Here is a 24,820-nt window from a genome sequence, read left to right on the forward strand (position 1 = left end):
AAATGACTGCAATGGCCAGAGCTGAGCTGAGCTGAAGCTAGGAGCCAGGAGGTTCCTCTGGGCCTCCCATGTAGGTGCAGAAGGCCCAAGGAGTTGGGCCATCCCCCACTACCCTCTCAGGCCATAGCAGAGAGCTTGATTGGAAGTGGAACAACCGGGACTCAAATCAGTGCCCATATAGGATGCCGGTGCTGCAGGCTGGGGCTTTAACCTGCTGCGCCACAGTGCCAGACCCCCAATAATTCCATCTTAAGCCAACTTGCCAGCTAACTGCATTGAGACTACAGATACAGGATACTGTTTTCAGGGACCCACACCTGAATCACAAATGTTCATTCCACAACACTGGTTACAGCAAAGACTAATCAGCTTTTATCTGCTTGCAAAGATTTTCTCTGCAGATAAGAAATAAAAACTTAAGGCAGATACAAGAAGTAAAAATGTGTAGTTCATTGTCAAAGAAAAAATGTTTAAAAGCAAGTAATTTCCAATACTATTTTAGCCTTGTTATTCTCTCTCTCTCTCTCTCTTTTTTTTTTTTTTTTTGGACAGGCAGAATGGATAGTGAGAGAGAAAGAAAGGTCTTCCTTTTTGCCGTTGGTTCACCCTCCAATGGCCACTGCGGCTGGCTCATTGTACTGATCTGAAGCCAGGAGCCAGGTGCTTCTCCTGGTCTCCCATCGTTTTCTTCCATTTCTTCATCCACCCATCTACCCACATTTGCACAGCCAACCACTGACACACCTATTGTCCTTCACATACCCATTCATTCACTAATGCATCCCATCTTTCAGTAATCTCTCTATTACTCAGCCATCAATCTCCCCACCTATCAATATAACCAGCTTAACTACCTATCTATCCACTCACCCATCCTTTTATCCATGCATCTGCCCACCAAATCTTCATTTATCCAACCATGCATCTACCTTCTCTTCAATTGCTTCATCTCTCCACTCAATCAATCATCTATTCGCTCTTCCATTGATCTGTGCACAGCTAGGTATCTCTTGGACACTAATGATAGAAAGGGACATTTGTTGGTCACAGCATGTAAACAAGTTGAATTATATTAGATCTATTATGAAGAACAAAGACATGGAGATGTGATAGTAGGGATGACCTACTTAAGCTCACAATGTGCAGTAAAATTCCTCAGCAGAAGATCTGAATCATAAATGTAAAGAAGAAACTCTGCAAAGGCTAGAGGAGAGGACAAGCTAGGCCCGTGAAACAACATAGCTAAGGACCCCGAGATGGGAAAGGCCTTCGCATACTAAAGAAACAAGAAGACTTGTGTGACAGGGATGGCGTGAGGGATGTGGCAGCAGATGAGGCAGAGGGATCAGGAAGCCAACGCTATGCAAGGCTTAAAGCCAAAGTAGGAAATTTCAATTTTATCCTGAGCACAAGCAAAAAAGCCATGGAGAGGAATGAACAGGAAAGTGCAATGACATGCTTTAAAGTAATGTTCTGATAGTTGTTTGGAGAGTTAAGTAGAGACACAAGAGGCTGGATGCTAGGAGACCAGGTCAGGGACTACAGGACAGAAATAATGGTCTATCCTGCAAAGGAGGTAGCAGCACAGTGGAGTAACTACACGGTTTCACAGTCCTGAGTGCGGACTGGGATAGGTAAACAAGTATGATCACTAGGGATCACTTTCCCCACAAGGAGGAACCAGTGGCAGAGAGAGGTTCACACTGGTAGCTGTTTGTCATCTGATTAGGGAGTGATTCTAATTATGAGGCTAGGATCCAGGATCAAGGCAGAGCCCCAGTCTATGATGACAAGTTCAGTCCAACAGACCTGTACCATCTCTGCTGAGAAAGCCTGTAGCAAATTATGACTCAACAAACAGTTATCAGATATGTTGTTTTTTTCCTTACCACCACATTTATGCTTTTCCCCAAACCACACATACTCCCGTCAATAAATTCTGTTGCCCATAAGTCTTTGCCAAATTTCTCTTTCTTCAATCATTCAAGCAACCAACCAAAAATATCTCCTATGTGACTCAGTTCACCTAACAGGACTATAAAGCAGTCAACCCAGTTTAGAAGAACAAGGTGGCGATGAAAAAGGTTAAACACTCCAAGGTCATGATCATTTTATTGTTTCACACTGCCTCAGAGGTCAGTATACTTTCTTTCCACTTTTCCCAAACACTTTCTATGACAAGGGAAAATCAAGGTTTTCAGTGGTGACCTGTAATGATCAGAGGACTGAAGTCTTCTCAGATCCTTGCCTGATAAAAACATTAAATACATAACAATGTAAACTTAGATTCTTGATTCCAACTGCCCAACATTCCTAGACTTTCAGAGCCTGGGTCTAGGGCCTTCTGAGGTTGTAGAACCACACACCTTCAGAGTCATAAGGGCCCTGGTCCAGTCCAGTCATCATCTTACATGTCATGAAATTGAGGCACAGAGTGCCAAGGTCCAGTGGCTTCTGAAACCAGCCTTGACCTCTTCGTAGGGCTGACCCAACGCTGCTTTATTCTCTTGCACCACACTCATTATTTTTCTCCTCCCTTGGGCTCCCATCTTTCCCACACCCATTCGCTACCTCAGTGAGCATTCCCCAGCCAGTTATCCAACAGGATGTGAGACTGGTTAGCTACACATACAGGGCTGGGAGGCAGACAGGGACAATGGAGGAGGTGAAGTTCACAGGCAGGTGCAGCTGACGCATGGCAATGTCCCCCTAAAGGGGTAAAACTTCTCAAAGTCTGAATGCGTGAGGGTCTGATCACTGGCATCTGGGTGTGCTGGGTTCGCTGGTACAGCTGGGCATTCCCCAACAGAATCTTATACTTCCCCAAGATCTGCAATTTGCTAAAGGAGGCCGGCCATCATCACCATTATCTCCAGCTGAGAACCAGCATGCTCTTTCTGCACCTTCCTCTCACTGACCACCTCTATGGTCCCTTCACCCACAAGCACTTAAGCAGCTTCATCTCCACCTTTTAGCTGTTAGAAACATTTTTTTTTGACAGGCAGAGTGGACAGTGAGAGAGAGAGACAGAGAGAAAGGTCTTCCTTTGCCGTTGGTTCACCCTCCAATGGCCGCTGCGGCCGGCGCGCTGCGGCCAGCGCACCGCGCTGATCCGATGCCAGGGGCCAGGTGCTTCTCCTGGTCTCCCATGGGGTGCAGGACCCAAGCACTTGGGCCATCCTCCACTGCACTCCCTGGCCACAGCAGAGAGCTGGCCTGGAAGAGGGGCAACCGGGACAGAATCCGGTGCCCCAACCGGGACTAGAACCCGGTGTGCCGGTGCCGCAAGGCGGAGGATTAGCCTGTTGAGCCACGGCGCCGACCTAGAAACATTTTTTCAGAGAAGATAGGTGTTTTACTCATAATCTAAGCACATAGGGTTTCCCATCAATACCCTAGAATCATGGGAGCAGACAATGCAGAGGCTGTAAGGATCCTTCCTGGGTTCATCAAATCAATCCCTTTTCTATTGTACACAGTAGCTCTGGCCCAACCCTCACCACCGGGTGGCCCTTCCAAAACCTCCCCATCACCCATCTGCTGGCCTACGTTTCCTGCCCCAATCCCAACCAGGGCTGCTTTTCCACCTGACAGTAAGAACTCACACAGGACGTCTCAAATACACAAATACTACATGAATGAAGTCTTTGTTCCTCAACACATGGATGAACCACACCACTATGGTGGCTTCGTTCACACAGCTCACACACATGGAAGGCCCCCTCCACTCCACATGCCCAGTCCTTCCCTCTGGCAACCCCTGCAGACCCTCAGCCCTACCACAGAGTCCATGGCCAGGGCCGTGATGCCCCTATTCTCCCTGGATCTCTCCTTATATGTTTACAAACCAAGCATGGAGTCATCTTGTGCAATTCATGATGGGCCAAAGAAATCAAGTCCCCAACTGTCCATCTCATCCTCCAGGCAGAGAGACCCCTCCCACTTTTTGCTCAATTAGCCTCGGACATGGGAGGAACCATGGCTCCTGCCAGGCCCCCAGTTTCACAGACATGACAAAACAATGGCCCAACTGCAGGATGTCTGTGGCTGCTCCACAGTTGTGGCCCACAGGGATGTAAGGTGATGATAAAGTGATGCTCTGGACCTCACGTGGCCAAGACTGGCACAACCCATATTCTCAGGGTACACATGTGTTGCAGACAGACACACGGGCTAGGAGCTTCTGCTGGAGATGAGCACAAAGGATGATGAGGATCCAGGCAGATGCAGGGGACAGGGCGAATGGGGAGAGGAGAGCAGACAGAGGGAGCTGTGGGTCAGAGAGGTAGAGTGCAGGATGTTTACCAGCAGGCTGCTCCAGAACAAAGCCCACAAGGAAAGGTGTGGGAACCCTGTGTCTCATGCTCTCCTCTCCCTCTTGCATCTTCCTCCCCTTGAGGGCCCATGGAGGAGGACTCACTTCAGGAAGCAGTGGGCAGCAGCCTTCAATGGCCAGCAGCCATCCATGAGGATGGCACCACAGAGGTGCATGTCATGGTAGAACATGCTGGCCTGCCACGGCCACTGGTGACCACCATGTCTTGGCCACCAAAGAGATTTCCCAACATTTTGTGTTTCCCACACACTGTGGAAACACCCCTAGGCCAACCTCCTCAGGGCCCTGAGTAGCCCACTGGGAACCTTCTCCCTCCACCCATCCCAGGGCCAGACTTCGACCATTTATCTGTGTCCAGGTCCCACCCTGGGATTTGGGGATGTCCCAGCCAAGAAAGATTTCTTCCTGAGTGGGAAGCATGATTCATCTGGCTCATGTCATCCTGAGGGTACCTGCTTGGGAGGGACAAGGCAACATCCAGGTGACCTCCACCACTAGCCCTGTCTCCCATGTTTCAAACTGATCTTGGGCTGGGCTCACAGAGCTCTGGGGCCCAATGGCTGCCAGCTCCCCACCACTCTGCACCCCATGGCAGCCCTAGTCAGCCCCATAGCCTGTAAGAGGTTGAGGGGCTCTGGGCTGCTGAGTGGAAGTGGCCGCAGGGCTCAGGGGAGGCAGCAGCAGCCAAAGCAGGGATCACGGAAGCACAGTTCCCATGTCCATACTGGACGCCAGGACCAGAGGGAGGGTGGAGAGCAATGCCTGACCCTGGTCCCAGGCAGGACCTCATCCTGCTGGGGCTTCAGTTCCGGAGGAGCCCTGCTCCCACCCTGACCTCACCTGAGACCATGATAGGCCTGAACTCTACTAAGAGAAGTCCTGGACCCTGAGCCCTGACCTTATGCCAAGACAGACCCTAACCCCAGGCCCTGACCTTCCCAAGCCTGGACTCTAACCCCACCCTGATGGGTGCACAGCCAGGCCAGACCATATCACAACAAAATGCTCCTACAAATTAATGAGCTGCACCAGCTCAGGGCTGTGCCCATGCTCAGCCAAGCAAAAAACCTGACTCTGGTGGGGAGAAATATCAGGAGACTAAGACATAGTGAATGTGTGGAGCTTATGAACCGGGACTGTGGAAAAAAAAAAAAAACACCAAGGGTGTGTGGGAGAACTCACAGTGTGGCTGAGACATGAGTAGTCTCGGTGGGAGACGCCAGAAATTCAGGCGGCTTTGGCTATGCGGTGAGAGACGTTGCAGGGGAATCTGAGCTTTCACTTAGGACTGCACAGATCCTTTGTGTGGTCCTTGGGACAGAGCAGATGAATATTGTACCCACTGGGGCTAGCGCTCAGGCACTGATTGCCATCAAGGAGAAGAGCTCAGCAGAGTGGAATTACTTCCCTTCTGAATAAAGAAAAAAAGGAGAAAGAGAAGTTTCACCACGCCAAACCTGGGTATGTCACCTTTGGCACATCCTTAACCCTGAAGAACTGAACAGAGCTCTCTGGCCACACCCACCACAAGCCTCTAGCGATTCACCAAAAGCAGACAGTTCACTTAATCTAGAGTCATAGTATAATGAGAAAAGCCAACACAGTGAGAAAAAAAAAAAAAAACCAAAGATTATCTCCACAATGCCAAACAACAAAAGCAGAAACCAAGGAAACAAGAACAAGGAAGACATCATGACACTCCCAAATGAACATGACACTCCAATACAACATTATGAAGATGATAAGATAGAAGAAATGCAAGTTATGGATTGCAAAAGTTTATGATAAGAAACATTTAGAAGTTCTCAAAAATAAATGCATGAACTACAGAAATCCATACAGGACAGGACAGATAAAATCTCTCTCGTGAAAATGAAATCTTAAGGAGAAATCAAAGTGAAATGAGGAATTTAGAAGAACATGAAATTGAGATATTGAAGAGAAATCAAAATGAAATGAAGAATTCAATAGAACAAATGAAAAGCACATTTGAGAGCCTTAAAAACAGAATCAGTGAGGTAGAAGAGAGAATATTGGACTTAGAAGACAGAGCACAGGAAAGTATACAGTCAAACCAAAGAAAAGAAGAGGAAATTAGAAATCTAAAAAAATAGTGTTGGGAATCTACAGGACACTATTAAAAACTCCAACATTGGGGTTCTAGGAGTTCCTGAAGGCCTTTTTAGTGAGATACTAGCAGAAAACTTCCTGGGTTTGGAGGACAGAGAACATAGGACCCCCAATAAAAATGAGAAAAAGAGATCACATCCAAATTGTTAAATTTCCAATCCCATTTTCTTACATGGAAGACAGGGTGATGTTATTTTGAATGGTGTGTTTCTCCTCATGTATAAAATCTGGGCCTCAAAATGCATGAATTTATAGCTTTCTCTTCACGTGACAAGTCCAAGCGTATAATGGAAAGATGCATCCTTTGCATTTCAGAGCCCAGGACAAGGCAACCATGCAGTTGAGTGAGTTGGAAGAGGAAATGGATCAGAGGATTCAAGCTGCAGGCTGTCTGTGGCTGCTCCACAGTGGTGTCCCACAGGGATGTAAGGTGATGTAAGACATGGAAAGATGTAAGTGTGGGATTGACTTGATTGGCTGTTCATTCAGCAACTCTTTATGGAGCACTTTTTATGGACAAGACCCCAAGCACTCGTATGAGCATCTGGGTGTGGGTACAACAAATCCAGGCTCCCACAAATGTTGCCATTGTTGGGTTTTCTAGTGGTAGTGTTTTTTGGAGTTGGAGTAAGAAGAAAGAGGGAGAGTAATACAGGAAATACATAAAGCAGATAAAGTACAGCAGAGAAACAACGTGGATGATAGGCAGTGACTAGGAGAGGAGACTGCTGAGGTTGGATGACTGGTGGCAAGAAGGTGTTGTGAGAGGGAGAGCAGAGGTGATGTGAGTAATGTGGCCTGAGGAGGTGGCGGAACCAGCCTTTGGTGGAGAGGATGGGTTGACATAGCCATACCTGTCTCTCTGTCCTTGTCTGCTGCCAAGTTTAGGTCTAGATTACAATGAAATTAAAAATCTGTCTTCAAACTTTGGTGTTTTGCAATGTAATATACCTTTATTCAGCATTGGCAGAACTGTTTAAAGTTGAAAGTCACATGCTATCTTCAGTATTTCTTTTGAATCAATAATTATCTTTTCCCCTTTAAAAGCTAATGGTTGACTAATGGTTACTGAAAACAGAAAATAGAAATATTTCTTGGAGTGGTTAGTGTGAGGTTAAAGGTTCTATTTTTATTCATTCATTTGAGCCATTATATGCTGTTGTGTTGCTTGCATTGTTTGCCTTAGCAGCTTTTTATGGTAGTTTTTTTAGGTTGATGCAATATGTGAATGAAGGCAGTTTTACTTGTCTTTCTGATCTGAATGGAATGATGCTTTCTGTTTTTCTTGCCACATCACACTGGTTAGAGCAATAAAAATGATGTGAGTTGGCATGGTTGTCTACATTCAGTCTTTTGTCTTTAAATATGGTGTTAGGGGTGTGTTCATAAATCCCCTATATTAAGTGGACGTTCCTTTGTGTGCCTACTTCACTGAGAGTCATTGCAGTTGTTGTTTTAATCAGGAATAAGTCTTGGATTTTGTCAGGTGCTTTTTCTGTGTCTTCTGAAATGATCAGGTTTATCTTCTTTTTTTAGAGTTTGTGTTGAATTATGTTGACTGAATTACATTGACTGATTGTTGGGTGTAAAAACAAACTTGTGCTCTTGAGACAGGACTCAGTTGGCCATGATGAATTATCCTTTATATACATTGTTGAATTTAGTTTGCTAAATTTTATTTATCATATTTACATCTGAACTCATATGAGGTAATGGCTTGTAGTTTTAATGTCTTTGTCTGATTTTGGTATCAGACAAGTTCTGGTCTCATTGCAGGAATTGTAAGATATTCCCTCCAGAGCAGTGTGCTCAAATCTGTGAAGAGTTTCTCCCAGCCACCACCATTTCTCACCTCATTGCTCCAATAACCTCTTATCTCACCCCACACCTACTTGTACGGATTGGAACTGGAATAAGCTACAGAGTGTTCATTTCCTTTAGTCACTCTTTAATAAAGTATTTTTAAACTGTAAAAGTAGTTATATCTTGCATCCAGATCTGTTTTGATGCTAGAAAACTGCCTAAGTTAGCACCTCACTGTCTTCATCTACCTATGGGAGTAGGCAATCCTTGTTACCTGCCTCCCCTGTAAAGCTGGATGAACTCCAGATAGCCACTTTATTTTATTTTATTTTTATTCTTTTGACAGGAAGAGTTAGAGAGAGAGAGAGAGAGAGAAAAGGTCTTCCTTCCATTGGTTCACCCCCCAAATGGCTGATTCGAAGCCAGGAGCCAGGTGCTTCCTCCTGGTCTCCCACGCAGGTGCAGGCACCCAAGCACTTGGGCCATCCTCCACTGCCCTCCTGGGCCACAGCAGAGAGCTGCACTGAAAGAGGTGCAACCGGGACTAGAACCCAGCACCCATATGGGATGCCAGCACCGCAGGTTGAGGATTAGCCAAGTGAACCACAATGCCAACCCCCAGATAGCCACTTTAGAAAAAGGGTACCAGTAGGGAAACCGTTGCTCTTCTACTAAGCATTTCACACAGATTTTTTGAATTTATATGGAGCATGTAATTGTCAAGGAGTATTTAATTGGGTTATTTAATAGAATCCTCATAATAACCCATTAAGTAAATGGAGGCATGCAAGGAAGTTAAGCAGCTTGCTCAGGCTCAACAGCCAGTGAGAGGGCAGTAGGAGCCCCACCTGCAGCAAGTGTGTAAATGGGACCGTGCACCTTGGGGGAGGTGCCTATCCTTACCCGCCTCAGACCGTTTTCTGCCCTATCTCTGGTTTTTCTTAGTATCATTTCCTGAACTCATCTCTGTTTTCTGTCTTCCCGCACTAGAATATGAATTTGCAATGTCCCCATGTCCATGGGGCCATTCTTGATATGTCAGTAAATATTTGTACATGAGATTTCACTGGTTATAAACATAAAGCTGTTTGAATTCTGAACAGGGGATTTGCAATTATACAGTTTAATAAGAGAAAAATGAGAAGGGACATATTGGAGAAAAACCAGCTTATGGGGACACATTTACATAGAAATTTGCAATGATAGAATTTGATTTCAGATAAAGCATGCACTCTCAGAAAAAGGGCACGTCCACTAACTATACCTTCCTGAGTCCTGATGACATGACGATTTAGGCACATATTGGAGCTCTTAGTTGGGCCATATCTTTTAACTAATAATGGTAGTAATCATTACTTAACAGGTGTGCTTTACCCTTTATCACAATGTAGGTATGGTCTCAGAGTTATCACTCCAGGGTGATGTATGGACACAGGTTGGGGGGATTCTACAGTTCTTTTCACTTTTGCAGGCTCCAACTCCAGAACTCCTGCATGTTTAAAGTTATTTGGCTTCTGTCTATCATCCCTTCCTACGCCTTCCTCCCTCCAGGTAGGAGAATTGAGGTCAGCTTTCATTTGATACAAAATGTTTTCACCTGCGGAGTCTTGAAGGCTGTTTAAGAGTTGAATCTATTTAGATCAACAAAATATTCTGTTTTTCTTTTAGAAAAAACGCAAAGCTTAGGAAGCTCTCACTGATTTCAGACGTCAGTAGGAAACAGAAGTAGGGGATCTGCAGGGGACAATAAAAAAAACTAAAAAAGGTAAGAATGTAGCAGCCAAACCTTCAGGAACATCCTCAGTATCAACGAGTGTCTCGTGCAATGGCTAAAAACATTTGAAATTCCATTGAGGTGGCAGATAGAATCAGATTCCAGAGTCAAGCTGACTTCTTAACAAGACTTTTTTTTAAGGGCACTTGAGTTTCTCCTCCATTTCCAGAGGCCACCTAGCTTTTCCATAGATTTAAAAAATGTTTCTGATCCCTTGAAGAGTTGTCCATCAAACCCCACTTTGATTCCTTTCATTTGCACCAACCAGGTACCCTTCAGTCCCCTTTGCCGAGTGCACTGCACACTTCTTGACAGTTTGTGGCACTGTCCCTCTTGGTCCTGCGCTTCTGTTCCCCTACTCCTAGTTAACTGGTAGCTCGTCTGTGAATATTAGTCACATAATGCCTATTGCTCCTTAAATAGAAATCCAAGACCTAAGGGACCCCTCCTGATCAGCAGAGACAGGGAAGAACTTGCTGAGGTATCAGCAGAGGTGTGATCTGGTTTGGGCTTTGGCGGTTCCATTCAGTCATGTGCTGTCAGACATTTAATAAGTGACTCTGAAGTGGGATGCAGAGAGATGAGAGGGATTTCTAAAGTTTGTTGATTTCCATGGTATAAAAGACTCCCACCATTATTAATTTCACACTACCAAGTTGACATGACTAAATGCAGAACTGGGGAGAGATGCTTATTTAGATGCTCACCCACTGGTACAAGTTGTCTCCAGTACAGTATTCCACTCCATTGTTATACATGGGCTGTTTGCAGACCTAGTAGTTAAAATGAAAACAGGTAATTAAAAAAATTGGTTCTGAATGTGACAATAAGATAGAGTGACAATTAATTGTATTTTACAAACTATTCTGAGTTAAACCTCTGGCAAGATGAAGAATTCTCCTCAATAACCTTCTTGGAAAATTGTCACCAACGTCAACTTTATGTTCAATTTTCATACCTATATACTCTGCCCAGTCTCCTGCTTGTGCCAAAGCCACAGATTCTGCAAGTCATTGGTTTTACTTATTCCTGTGGCTTCCAGAATCTTTAGACTAACACAGTGTATGCAATACGAGACACAAAGCTTCTTGCCCTGCTATCCTGATATCACCTATGGTGAAAACCAAATGGCTCTGAACGGAGGCTGTGAGTCGGGAGTAACTGATGAGCACTGAATTCTTGTTCAACCTGTAATGGTTTCTGCCTACAGCTCCGTTCTGACTGTTGTTACTTTCTTATCTGTAAGAAAACGGTTGATGACGAACTATCCTGCCCAACCACAATAACTTGCATTTCATTAACTGTAGTTTGTTAAGCTCCTTTTATAATTTAGAAAATTTAATTCTCAAACTTTTTCCCAGGAAGGTGTAAATATCCTATTTTTTTTACAGATACTGAGTTCCAGAGAGGTTGAGCAACTTCTTCAAAGTCACACAGCCAGTACCCCGTGGAGTTGTCTTACTGCAGTTTGTGTTTTCATACTTACAATAGACTTTGCGCCTGCCTGATGTGGTTCTTATGCAAAACAGTAAGATGATTTATGACAGTATGTTAAAGGGTGTAAACAACCCTAAAAAGTTTACCGAAATTGATTACATTTGCCAATAACATATGCCACTTATTCTGAGAAATCCATTTTTTTAAAAAAAGAGATTTAATTATTTATTTATTTGATGGCAGAATTACAGAGAGAGCAAAAAAGAGAGAGATTTTCCATCTGCTGTTTCACCTCCCAGATGGCTGCAAAGGCTGGGGCTGGCCCAGACAGAAACCAGGAGCCTGGAACTCCATCTGGGTCTCCCACTTGGGTGTCAAGGGCCTAACTACTTGGGCCATCTTCTGTTGCTCTCCCAGGCACATTAGAAAGGAACTGGATTGGAAGTAGAGCAGTGAGACTGCAACCAGTGCTTTTATGGGATGCTGGTGTTGCAGGCTGTAGTGTAACCCACTTTGCAACAGCAGTGATCCCAAGAAGTCAACTTTACTCACGGTTGTTTTTTCTTTGAAGTCATAATGCACCTTGAAATCATTGGTTCTTCTCAGTCTCCGTCAGCCGCTTAGCAGCTGAGACACAGCTGAGTGTAAAAGCCTTTTGTTGATGTATGTGGCAAGGTAAAGTCCAGTGTCAAAGATCTTAGCCCTGATGAAGTACAGAAACGTTGGGATCAGTGCATAAATGTTCCATAAATGAACACCCCAAGTCCACATAGTTCCCAGGGGATGTGAGCTATTTGTTGGAGGAGATTTTTTGTTCTCCATGTTATAAGTGCTCCTGAACAGTTGATTCCAGTAATACTAATGACCCAACCAGCAAGCAATGCTTGTGTATTTTTTAAAGGTTTATTTTATTAATTTGAAAGAAAGAGTTACAGAGAGAGGTACAGACAGCGAGAGAGGTCTTCCATCTACTGGTTCACTCCCCAGATGGCCACAATGGCCGGAGTTGCGCTGATCTGAAGCCAGGAGCCAGGAGCTTCTTCTGGTTTCCCACATGGGTGCGGGGGCCCAAGGACTTGAGCCATCTTCTACTGCTTTCCCAGGCCACAGCAGAGAGCTTGATCAGAAGAGGAGCAGCTGGGACTAGAACCAGTGCCCATATGGGATGCCGGCGCTTCAGGTCAGGCCTTTAACCCACTGTGCCACAGCGCCGGCCCCAATGCTTGTGTATTTATATAATTGTGTTGTGTGTGTCTAGGTTCATGTCATGCACAGGTTTTGATTTTATTGATTGGATAAGCATTTCTTGAGTTTGCCATGGAGAAAATATAGGTGAATCTGACATGAATTCTGCTTTTAAAAAGTCTTCCACTTTAGAAGGGAGAGTAAGACATTCCTAAATACTTACAACACAGAGCAAGAAATATTAAGTATGCAATTTATAAAGTTGAACATCGAGGTTCAGACTTGCATGGAACATAAGTGAAAAAAAGCTAGAATTGAGTTGTTTACTACTTGAGTAGTTTCCAAAAATGCCTTTCAGTTGTTTTCAAGAAAATCCATTTAATGCTTAAATCTTTTATAAATGCTTAAATTATTTAAAACAAACCTACAAATCCTTATGCATTTTATGTAGGTTAGTAATATACCAAATAGTATATGCTGAAAATTTAAGATGTCTATAATTTTCATATCTTTATTCAATGATACCCCTACCTTTATCCAAAGCAATCCGAAGTGAATTTGTAATTCAACAGCTTTCATTTGCTATTTCAGCTTGAAGAACAATCAAAACACATAAGTCAAAAGGAAGATGTGGCAGCACTAAAAAAACAAATCATTTTTTAACCTACATTTCCTGTTAGACAACAAAAACTTAATCGTGCTGCTGTGTCACTGTTCCAGGAAAGAAGCTTAAAGAGAAATGAATAGGCCAGTCAGAGAAGGTCTTTAAATGTCTGTGAGCAAAGGTATTATTTATACTGGGTTTTGGCCTCAGTGATATGCCACCCATTGTGAATGCTGTTATTTGTTTTTTTATTCAAAGTAATAAAGACTTCCAACAGCATAGGTAAATGCCATTCTTATCACCTCAGCTCTTTTGCATCCAGGCTTTTTGCAAAGGATGTAACTGCCCTGCCCTCCCTCCAACTTTTCTTTTTCAGCCCATTTTACATCTTCTGCTGACCATATCTTTATTAATTCGGTTGCTGGAGTTGAGAACATTTACATCTGTTTTGCTCTTATTTTCTTTCCTTTGATTTTAGATTGATTCCAAAATGTTAAAGTAAGTAAAGAACACTTTCTTTATTATGACCTTCGGTACTAGGTCGTAGGCTTCCATTTCTTCATTCATTTTCCCTATATGACTCAAAAGAAGGTTCCAGAGTCTGGTCAAGTGAATTCCCTGTATACCTTAGCGGTTCCAAATGTTGATGCACCTTAGTTGCCTTTATATTGGATCATGACTTCTTAAAGAGTTACTTGGTTTTCTTAGATTTTCTGACTGGGTTATTGGTTTCTGGTTGTACGGAGAAACCACCAGGGCATGAATTCGGCATAACAGTTGAGACGCCCTCATTTATATTGGAGTGTTTGGGTTCAAATCCCTCCTCTACTCCTGGTTCCAGCTTCCTGCTAAGGTGCCCCTTAGAGGACAGAAGCTGACGGCCCAAATACCAGGGGTACCTACCACCCACATGGAAGCCCTGGGTGGAGTTCCTGTCTCCTTGCTTTGGCCTGGCCCAGCCCTGGCTGTTGAGGGCATTTGGGAGGTGAACCAGCAGATGAGAGAAAGTCAGTCTCCTCTCTCCCCCTCCCAAATAAAGGAAATAAGTTTTTTAAAAAAACTGTACCATCTTCATGATATCAGTGATATTTTAAGACTTCTTATTTATTTTTCCCAATTCGTGAAATTTGTTTTATTTTTCTCCCTGGAAATAGTAATTTTGAAATCCATGACATTTCAGTTCTTAACAGGACTGACTGGGACTTGATACCCATTTGTTGTCCCTGAACTTATTTTCATTGGGTCTTTCACTGAATTGTAACGCTTTTTTTTTTTTTTTTTTGATAGGCAGAGTGGACAGTGAGAGAGAGAGACAGAGAGAAAGGTCTTCCTTTGCCGTTGGTTCACCCTCTAATGGCCGCTCCGGCCAGCACGCTGCAGCCGGTGCATCCTGTTGATCCAAAGGCAGGAGCCAGGTGCTTATCCTGGTCTCCCATGGGGTGCAGGGCCCAAGGACTTGGGCCATCCTCCTCTGCACTCCCAGGGAACAGCAGAGAGCTGGCCTGGAAGAGGGGCAACCGGGACAGAATCCGGCGCCCCAACCGGAACTAGAACCCGGTGTGCCAGTGCTGCAGGCGCAGGATTAGCCTATTGAGCCACGGTGCCGGCCGAATTGTAACACTTTTGTGTTACAGTTTTTCTTCTTTTGGGTGGTCATTCTCATTTTGGTATGGTACATTCCTAGGGGACATTCTTTGGAAAGGATATGTGAGAAAATTTCTCAATTTTTTAATATTTGAATATATCTGCATGCCCCTCACAATTTATTGAAAACTTGTCTATATAGCCCACTCCTCTGGAATTTGTTCATTTAGGTCTTTGTAGCTCTGTCTCCCTCTCTTTCTATGGCTCTCTCTCTTGCTGTTTTTGTTGTTGTTGTTGTTTGTTTTCTAAATACCTGGCAATCCTTGATGATCTCTGTGATCTCAGTTTAAAGGGAAGGTGATATTGGTTATTTTAGGGAACTAGTGTGGGAGTCCCTTGCAACCAAACAACCTGTTTACCTCCAGGCTTCTCCCCGGAGAAGTGTTTTCTGAGAGCTCAGTGTGAAGCTGGCTGTCATCCCCACATACAGAACGCGTGGGGCAGGGATATTCACAGAGAAGCCCCGGCTTTCCTTATGGGAGTCATTCATTCCCTTTTAAAACGACAAGCTCTGCCTTGTTGCCTTTGGAATCGATTCTGGCCGGCTGCTGTTCTTGCTGGGGGAAGGGCCTGGAGAAGTATCTTGGTATTACAACTGGAGCTCTGCTTCTGATCCCAGCCCTCTGGGTGCAGCCAACCGCGTGCTGTCTTCTGTGTTCTGGGGTAGAGCCTTCAGCACACTTTTGGATTTCCCTGGGAGGACATTTCCATCCAGTTTCCATTTTCCAGACATGTGTCTAAGTCACTTGACTGTTCATCAGCCCCTCTTCCATGACATCCATTTCCTTTGGTATTTCAGTTTTAATTCGGTTTCAGAAAGGAGAATATATCTGCATACCCCTCACAATTTATTCAGTCCACCACCTTGAACCAGAGGCCTCTAGCGATCTTTTTTTTTTAAAGAAAAATACAGAAATTTCCCAACATACTGAATTATTTTAAGTGCAAAACTTATAATGTTAAAGTCATAGGATTTATTGTAAAAAAAAAAGTCTATCTTATAATAGCTATTGTTAATTCCACAGATTGTGTAAAATTACTTTTGTAGCTCTCATTAAGTAAAGTAGGTGTTCAAAGGTTTCATCTCAGTTAATTTGCCTTAAAACTTCCTAAAGCCTCTATTGTAGTTTGGTGCTTAATGGCAAGTATAAAAAAAACAACTGAAGGATGGCCTTGAGGATGTAGATTTTTGATGATGTAATAACTTAGAATAATTTGAAATTACTATGAATTGACCATCAGTTCTTTGAGCACTAAGATCTGAGGAATAGTAGAAAAGTGGGAGTGATATGTGGGAGGATCCAGTTCACTTCACTTCATTTCTCCCAGGCTAAAGACACTAAATCTAATATCTTGTACTTCTTCTTTCTCTAGGAAAATCAGAAAGTTAAAAAAGATCTTTTAGAAGCACAGACAAGCATAGCCTTCCTTCAGAGTGAATTAGATGCTCTGAGAAGTGCTTATGCTAACAGAGTCTGAACTCTGAGAGGTATGGAACTCTGCGTTTTATTTTTCAGTTTGGGTGCAGTGTTTGCTGAGCGGATCATCTGTGTGTATGAATCTTGGTTCTGTAAGATTAAAGGATTGCTCTTGGTTCTGTAAGATTAAAGGATTGCCCGTTAACTTTATTTATATGACCTTTTTTTCTTTTTTTATTTAATAAATATAAATTTCCAAAGTACAGTTTATGGATTACAATGACTTTTCCCCCCTCATAACTTCCCTCCCACCCACAACCCTCCCCTCTCCCACTCCCTCTCCCCTTCCATTCACATCAAGATTCATTTTCAATTCTCTTTATATACAGGAGATCAATTTAGTATATACTAAGTAAAGATTTCAACAGTTTGCACCCACACAGAAACATAAAGTGAAAAATACTGTTTGAGTACTAGTTAGAGCATTAATTCATACTTTCTATTTTTCTTTCAGTGTCACAATTCTTAGTTCTCTATGTTTTCAATTATTTTAAAGGCACAAATTAATTTGTTTAATTATTGGCTGTCTAGGCCAGTGTAGAGCTTGCTTAGTAAAATGGTTGAATTCTCTGGGAGCTAGAAGAATAAAGCTAAAATGTCAAGAGTCGGTGCTTATTAAAGCTCTTTGCAGGCAGGAATCCTGACCATAAAACATAAACAAGGGAAAAGGAGATTTGTTAGGCAAGTACTTTTGTTTTTTAATTTCTTCATTTTGCAGCATGGCATTAATAACCCCTGCTACATTCACATACACACACATGTATATAATGGATGTATACATGGGTGCTTGTAGAGGGATATATAAGTATAGAACGTATAGACATTTATATATGTGTGTGTCTCAGTACATGTACACTGGGGGGAAATATACGTTTTACTTTTTTTCTTTCCACAAACGTTAATCAGAGTTAAGGTCTTATAACAGAAAACAATAAAACATTTATTAAGTATTTACTATATACAGGTCCCTGAGCTAGAGAAGGAGTTATGAGTTTGAAGTAAATAAATTAAAAAAAAGGTATGGTCTCTGCTTTTTGAAAACTTAAGTTTATTTGAAAGAAGGAAAGTTACAGACATGAACAGTGTCAGAAATAATATCACCTACAGTGTCACAGCTGGGTTTTATTGGTGTGGTACCACAGAAGAGTTTTCTTTCCATTTAGAAGAGCTGAAGAATTTTTTTAAAAGCAGAGACTTGGGGAACAGGTTTGTGTTGGGCAAGTGGGGAGGAAGCAGCCCTGAGGGCAGCACCAGCAACAGGAAGCTGGTGGCACTGCCATGGCCAGCAGCTGTGCTCAGCCGGACAGGTGTAACTCCTTCTACCCCCAGGACCCTAGGGGAGAGGCACTTCCAGGGTGCACACGTTATACCTGGGGAAAGAGAGTGTCACAGGTGTTCCAGGTGAGGCAACAGCCAAAGCCAGGGCAAGAACATAGGGGAGGATAAGGCTGGTTTGGAGAGAGGTGGTCAGGCCACTGAACAGAAAGAGAGATTTTGAAGCGGAAGGCAACATGTAAAGAAATAAATAGTTGAAACATTAGTTTAAGACTATAACGTAAGGGCCCAGAATTTTTGGTTAAGGAATTTGAATGCCTACAGCCAGTCGAGAAGTTTTAGCTTTAACGTCCAGGATGCAAATGGACAGGTTTTTGTGCACACACTTGGAAGTCTGAGAGTTTTGGAAAGCTGGTGATGGGGTTTGTCTGCTGAGCCTGGGGCTTTTGGGTGACAGTGAGTACACCTGTTCTGAGTGCAGTTTGAGGAAGAGGCCCAGGGCTTCCATAATAAAGCAACAGAGGCAGTAAAACTGGAGTCGCTGGGGATCCCAGAAAGCCTGGTTCTGTGGTTTTTGGGTGAGGTGGGGAAGAAAAGCAGGGGTAAGGTTAAGTTAGGGAAAGGACAAAGAGTCACAGGAAAAGAGAAACCAAGTGGAGTTGAAATCCATGCATACTTTTAAAAATAACACACATTTGTCTTCAGTGTAGGGACTTCAGATTATTTTGGACCAAAATGAACTTATATTTTAATTCAATTTCCATGAACTTTTTAAAGTCGATTTCTGTAAGGCTTGGAGTGGGCAGAGAAGTTCAGAGGAATGAAGGGACGCTATTCCACACCTGCCTCTGGAGAGGGGGGTCAGGAGCAGACCTGGGCTCAGAATTAAGTTCCAGTGAGGAAAATAACCAGGCCGCTGGGTGCTGAACGTGGCAGAGGAGGGTGGAACCTGGCAGGAGGACACATGGGGTGTGGGTGTGCTTGTGGAGTCTTAGGAGAGGCTGCTGATGTCACAGAAGAACAGGGCAGGAGCACAGATAAGGCAGGAGCAGGGTCAAGGACACACATCTTTGAGAAAAGGTGAGCAAGTGCCTGGGAGGTAGGTGCAAGGAAGGCAGGACGTGACACCCGATTCCCATTCAAACACAAAATATAATTTTACAGGGATCTGGAAATAATCCGAGAATACACAGAAGATCGAAATAGTCTTGAGAGGCAAATTGAAATACTCCAGTAAGTTCTCATATAAAACCCTCATTACATTTGCATTCCACTTTTCTTTTGTTAATAAAACACATGCCACGTACAACACAAGTTGTCCTATTTGGAGTCTGGGTTCACAAGTCAGTGTGTGTGTTTCACTACAGTGCCTTCCGTGCATCTACCAGGTTTGTGATCTTGCTAATCCTAAGTAAATTACTCAAATGCAAGAAATAGTGTATTCTTCCCAGAAAGTCCTCGCAAGTCTGCTGATGTGAGCATATGTCTGCATGATGCCTCAGTAAAGAGCAATGGCCCTCATCTCTCAGCTTTCTCTGCTGCTCTCTACGTTGAGAGTCGGCCAGACTTCTCACGTTGGTACCTGCGAGACGTGTGCCTCTGCAATCGTTCTTGAGTTGTTGTCCTACTGCGCTACAGCGCCAGCCCCTAGAGGCCTATTTTTTTTAGGTTTTCTTATTTTCTCGCTATGTAGAAATATTACTCCTGCGCTGTGAACTTCATAATGAAGTCACAACGATTCCATGCTCTGAGGGCCTTGCCCGCCCAGCCTCCACCTCCCCATCTACTGTCTATTTTCTACCAAGGCAGTATTTTCTTCTTGTTTAAGTTCCTTCAAACCAATCACAGTCAGGCTTGACGGAAATTTTTGTTGTTGTTGTTACCGTTTCGAATGCTTCTTAGGCCTCACCTGTGCCAGCTATGGCGTTCAGTGACTACAGCAATCCTGGGATTCTCTTATTCATTCCTTCGGTTAACATGTTCCTCAGTCAGCACCTTTTCAGGTCAGGTATTCCAGGAGCCAGGGCAAGAACCACAAGCAGAAGGGTGGGGGGTCTTCCTCTGCATGAAGCTCATTTGGGGAGGAAAACAGAAACTGGCCAAGTGTTCAGACATAAATATGCAGTGCCAATGGGAGCGGGGTGGTAAAGGAAAGGCACCTGTGCCCTGAGGGAGGCCTTGACCTCTCCAGGAAGGGCATCAATGTGTTCCCGGAGGAAGTGAGGACAGAGCCGAGCTCTGAAGGGTGAAGTGGCCTGAAACAAGGGAAGATTAGCCGCTCTGTGAGGCAGCAACCCGGCTGTTGTCCTCCCCGTGCAGAAGGGGCAGCTCAGGCTCTGAAGGAAACGTGACGCCCAGAAGGTCACAAGGCAGCAAGCTCCTGTGGTGGGATCTGAGCCCGAAGTTGTCTGAGATCAACACCAACCTGCATACCTGCTACAAGACGGTGCCTGATGGAACAGCGCCAGGCCAGGCGTAGCCAGGAGGACAAAGAAAGCATGATGTCACATCGCATCCACGCCGGCTACAGGGGTGGGAGAGCCGGCCCTCGGGCTCAGGCCTCCGGGGGGCTCCCTGAGCTGCCGAGGTCCACAGCATTGCCAATTCATTCCTAAAACACCCTGAGACCTCCGAAGAAAGACAACAAATCAATTAAATTGTTGTACTTTGAATAAAGAATTAGATCTCGATGAATGAGATGTGAAGGGAAGTGGTAGAAAGTTGCGAAAGGGGGTGAGCGATTCCACATTCTGTAGGCCGGATATGGAACAGTAGTGGAGGTATCGATCCGCATTTTACTCATTATCTGTCTCTTTACTCTGCAGAACAGCGAACCGGAAGCTTCGTGACAGTAACGACGGTCTTAGGAGTGCCCCTGAAAACAGCTGCAGCGAGTTCAGCAGATCCTTGGTATACCATCTCATTTTACGATGCATTTCAGTCCTTCTGGTTTTAGAATAATTTGAAGGGGATGAAAATAATTTAACTTCTTAGAGAATACTTTCATGTAGATCTTTATAATGAGAAGTTCTTTCCATAGAAAAGCAAAAGACAATATTTTTTCCGAATTTAAAAAAAAAAATGTTACCCTGCTGCAGAAATAAATGCCTCCACATCAACCAAGTCTTTTTTTTTGACAGGCAGAGTGGACAGTGAGAGAGAGAGACAGAGAGAAAGGTCTTCCTTTTGCCGTTGGTTCACCCTCCAATGGCCGCCGGGGTAGCCCGCTGCGGCCGGCGCACCGCGCTGTTCCGATGGCAGGAGCCAGGTGCTTCTCCTGGTCTCCCATGGGGTGCAGGGCCCAAGCACTTGGGCCATCTTCCACTGCACTCCCTGGCCACAGCAGAGAGCTGGCCTGGAAGAGGGACAACCGGGACAGGATCGGTGCCCCGACCGGGACTAGAACCCGGTGTGCCGGCTCAACCAAGTCTTTTGTTAGATCGTTTAGAACTAAAGAAAGGTGCATAAAATATGAGCTTTGCCTTGAGTGTTTGATGTGATAGCAAGTTAAGATGTATGCAGATAGTGTAAGAACAAGTGGAAAATCTCATGGAAGCAGAAATAAAATATTGCTCATTTGAAAGGAGGGAGAGAGGGACCAATGCTGTGGCGCAGTGTGTTAAAGCCCCGGCCTGCAGTGCCGGCATCCCATATTGGCGCCGGTTTGAGTCCCGGCAGCTCTCCTTCCAATCCAGCTCTCTGCTATGGCCTGGGAAAGCAGTAGAAAAAGACCCAAGTGCTTGGGCTCCTGCACCTGCATGGGTGACCTGGAAGAAGCTCCTTGGTTCCTGGATTCAGATAAGCTCAGCTCGGGTCATTGTGGCCATTTGGGGAGTGAACCACAAATGGAAGACCTGTCTCTCTCTCTCTCTCTCTCTCTCTCTCTCTGGCTCTACCTCTCTCTGTAACTCTGTCTTTCAAACAAATAAAATGAATCTTAAAAAAAAAAAAAGAGCGAGAGAGTGCTTCAGGTTGGTTGATGGATTTAGTCACATTGAATATTCTTTATGGTAGTGGTATCATCAGCATAGGAGCTATTGTTTGAAAAGATTTAAGTCCAAGGAAGTTGGTATTCCAGGTTCCTAGCAAATCTGGCAAATTAGAGTACCTGCTTAATGAAATATGCAGTAGTGTTTAGACTTAAGATTAGATGATAAAGAGAGAAGATTGGTTATCTTTGCTGCAATTTTCCACTTGATTTTCACGCTTAGTTTTTATCTGTGGACTTTTTGAAGATGGTGAGAGAGAGAGAGAGAAAGAGAGAGAGAGAGAAATGTTTACATGGAATAACATATAATTACTTATATATTATCGTGTAAATAGCATATCACCAGGGAATACAATTTCTAGAAGCAATCTTAAATTTAATGGTCATTCTCTTCAACCTCTGGGTTATGACAGGTATGTTAACATCTGTTTGTTTTTTAATTTGAATTCTAGATCAAATAAAAGGAAGGTCAATTTCCATACAGATGAATTAAAATAATGTAATATATTTGGGGCTCTAATTTCTTTTTTCTAGGATCTTACTTTAAAGTTCTGAGACATGAACCATGTAAAAATTACAAGTAAAATAAAAGATATTCTGATGTCATTTGATGCCCTACCATTCCTTTGTTCCCTAATTCCATGTAACAAGACATGGATTCTGTAGGAGATGTTTCAGGGAAGCCTGTGGTGTTACCGCAGATGACATTGCAGCTTATGTAGTACAGGAACTTCAAACTGTTGTCATGGTCTGTAAGTGTCTAAGAAGTCTTGTGAGTTGTGCCCAGGCAAAGGAAACCCTTGAAACAGAAATCTGGCTAGTGGCTATTCACGAGCTACAACACTGAAGGAGTCACATAGACTTATCAAATGTTAGAATTTAGTACTATTTAATCAATATCAAGCGAAAGATTTGTGGGCTATATTTTGTGAGACCTACTAATAAACACTTAAAAAGTACTTCTGTGTTTGTGTATGTGTACACACATTTGTCTAGTGTTCCTAGTTAAGTTATTCTTGTAGGATTCTCGAGTTTGCAGATGAAAATGAAAGCGTAAATAAAAGGTTTCCAGCTCTCTATTTCTTTGCAACTTTATAACTCAGTGTTCAAGTAATTTTCTTTTGGGTAGGCTTGGTATAAAACATATCCTTGTGATAGCAATTGGTTAAGTTGCCATTCCAGGAAGCAAGGCTTATTGGTGATTTTTTTTTAAAGATTTATTTATTTATGGGGCTGGTGCTGCAGCATAGTGGGTAAAGCCACAACCTGCAGTGTTGGCCTCCCATATGGGCACCAGTTGGGTCCCGGCTGCTCCACTTTTGCTCCAGCTCTCTGTTATGGCCTTGGAAAGCAGTAGAAGATGGCCCAACTCATTGGGCCTCTGCCCCGATCTGGGAGACCCAGATGAAGCTCCTGGCCTCTGGCTTCAGCTCAGCTCTGCTCTGGCCATTGCAGCCATTTGGGTAGTGAACCAATGGATGGAAGATAGCTATTTATTTATTTATTTATTTGAAAGGCAGAGTTACAGAGAGGGGGAGAGAGAGAGAGAGAGAGAGAGAGAGAGAGAGAGAGGTGTCTTTCATTTGCTTGTTCACTGGCCAAATGGCCATATCAGCTGGGGCTAGGCCAGGCCAGAGCCAGGAGCCTGGAGCTTCCAGGTCTCCCACATAAGAACAGGGGCACAAGCAATTGAGCCATTTTCTGCTGCCTTCCCAGGCCATAGACAGAGAGCTGGAATGGAAATGGAACAGCCAGGTCTCGAACTGGTGCCTATATAGGATGCTGGTGTTACAGGGGGTGACTTTACTTGCTATGCCACAGCACCAGCCCCTGGTGATCTGTTAAATAAAAAACTTTGATGACTTATTGATTTATAGGCAACTGAGCACTCTTGTTATTGAGCAAAATGGATTTTTAAAAATGAATAGGTGTGATTCAGTATTTCTGGAGTACTATTGAAGATCAGTTCTAAGCAAATAGGTGAGAAAGGTATATAACTCAAAATTATCTTAAAAATTTCACTATGATGCATTTTTGAAAAGAGTAGACACCATGAATAACGCTTTTAAGTACTGGACCACAAGGTCCTCCATGGTAGAGTCCAAGGGACGTCGTCACATCACCAGTTCCTTGGAGTGGCAGGGACCCAGCACTCGCGTGCTCATCATGTTCCACCATGCCTGGAGCCCACCGTGGTCTGTGCTGATATTCCTTTCTAGGGGGTGATTAATTCAATATAATTTTGATGCTAGTATAAAAACTTGAAAATATGTTATACATTTACTTTTCTTGTTTTTATAGCTTTATTTGGTTTTAACTTGCAAATTTGTGTGAGTTTTGTGTTTTTTGAAAGCTCTCTAGTAAAAATATAACTTGTTTTTTTTTATTTAACATAGTTAATTGCCATGGAAATATTCTCAGGGAAGATTTGAATGGCCTACTTTTTTAAAAGGATAAATATTTGAGTTTGGGAGAGTCTGGTTGTGCTTATATTTTTAATTAAGAGTCAGATATTTATGGGGGTGATCCCTCAAATCAGGATTTCACTTCTTCACTCCTTATTGAGAATACAATTGGATGTCTGGCTTTGTGGTTTCATGGACAAAGTCTCCTTCTGTAACACCTTCATCCTGTATGTGTGCTGGTTTATGTCCTGGCTGCTCCACTTCCTGTCCAGCTCCCTGATAATGGCCTGGGAAAAAACAGCAGAAGATAGTTTAAGTACCTGGGCCCTGTCACCCATATGGGAGACCTGGATGAAACTTTAGGATCCTGGCTTTGACCTGGCCCAATCCTGGCCGTTGCAGCCTTCTGGAAAGTGAACCTGAACCAGCAGATGAAAGATTCATTCTCTCTCTCTCTCTCTCTTTCTCTCTTTCTCTTTCTGTGTGTGTGTGTTTGTGTGTCTTCCTCTTTTTCTCTGTAACTCTTTCAAATAAATAAATAAATCTTTTTAAAGAAATGCAGATAGGTTAAGTGGATAAAAAGAGTTTCAATCAGTAATGAACACATGGAGCTAGAGTAGTTTGTACTCTGAGAATCGTGTTCTTATGTGCCTCACAAACTAACCTAATCCATTTCAGAAGAATTTCATAAATGAAGCAAAAATGTATACAGCTACACACATATCCACACACACACACACACCTACACACACCTAACCAGT

At 43.6% G+C, this 24,820-nt stretch overlaps 1 pseudogene; it reads left to right on the top strand.

The window, feature by feature from the left end:
• The first annotated feature begins 2,075 nt into the window (after positions 1 to 2,075).
• The window catches only part of LOC133771084 (ras and EF-hand domain-containing protein-like), a 47,674-nt pseudogene continuing 24,929 nt past the window's right edge, over positions 2,076 to 24,820 (top strand).

The sequence above is a fragment of the Lepus europaeus genome, chromosome 12, assembly GCF_033115175.1.
Source record: "Lepus europaeus isolate LE1 chromosome 12, mLepTim1.pri, whole genome shotgun sequence".
Classification (NCBI taxonomy): domain Eukaryota; kingdom Metazoa; phylum Chordata; class Mammalia; order Lagomorpha; family Leporidae; genus Lepus; species Lepus europaeus.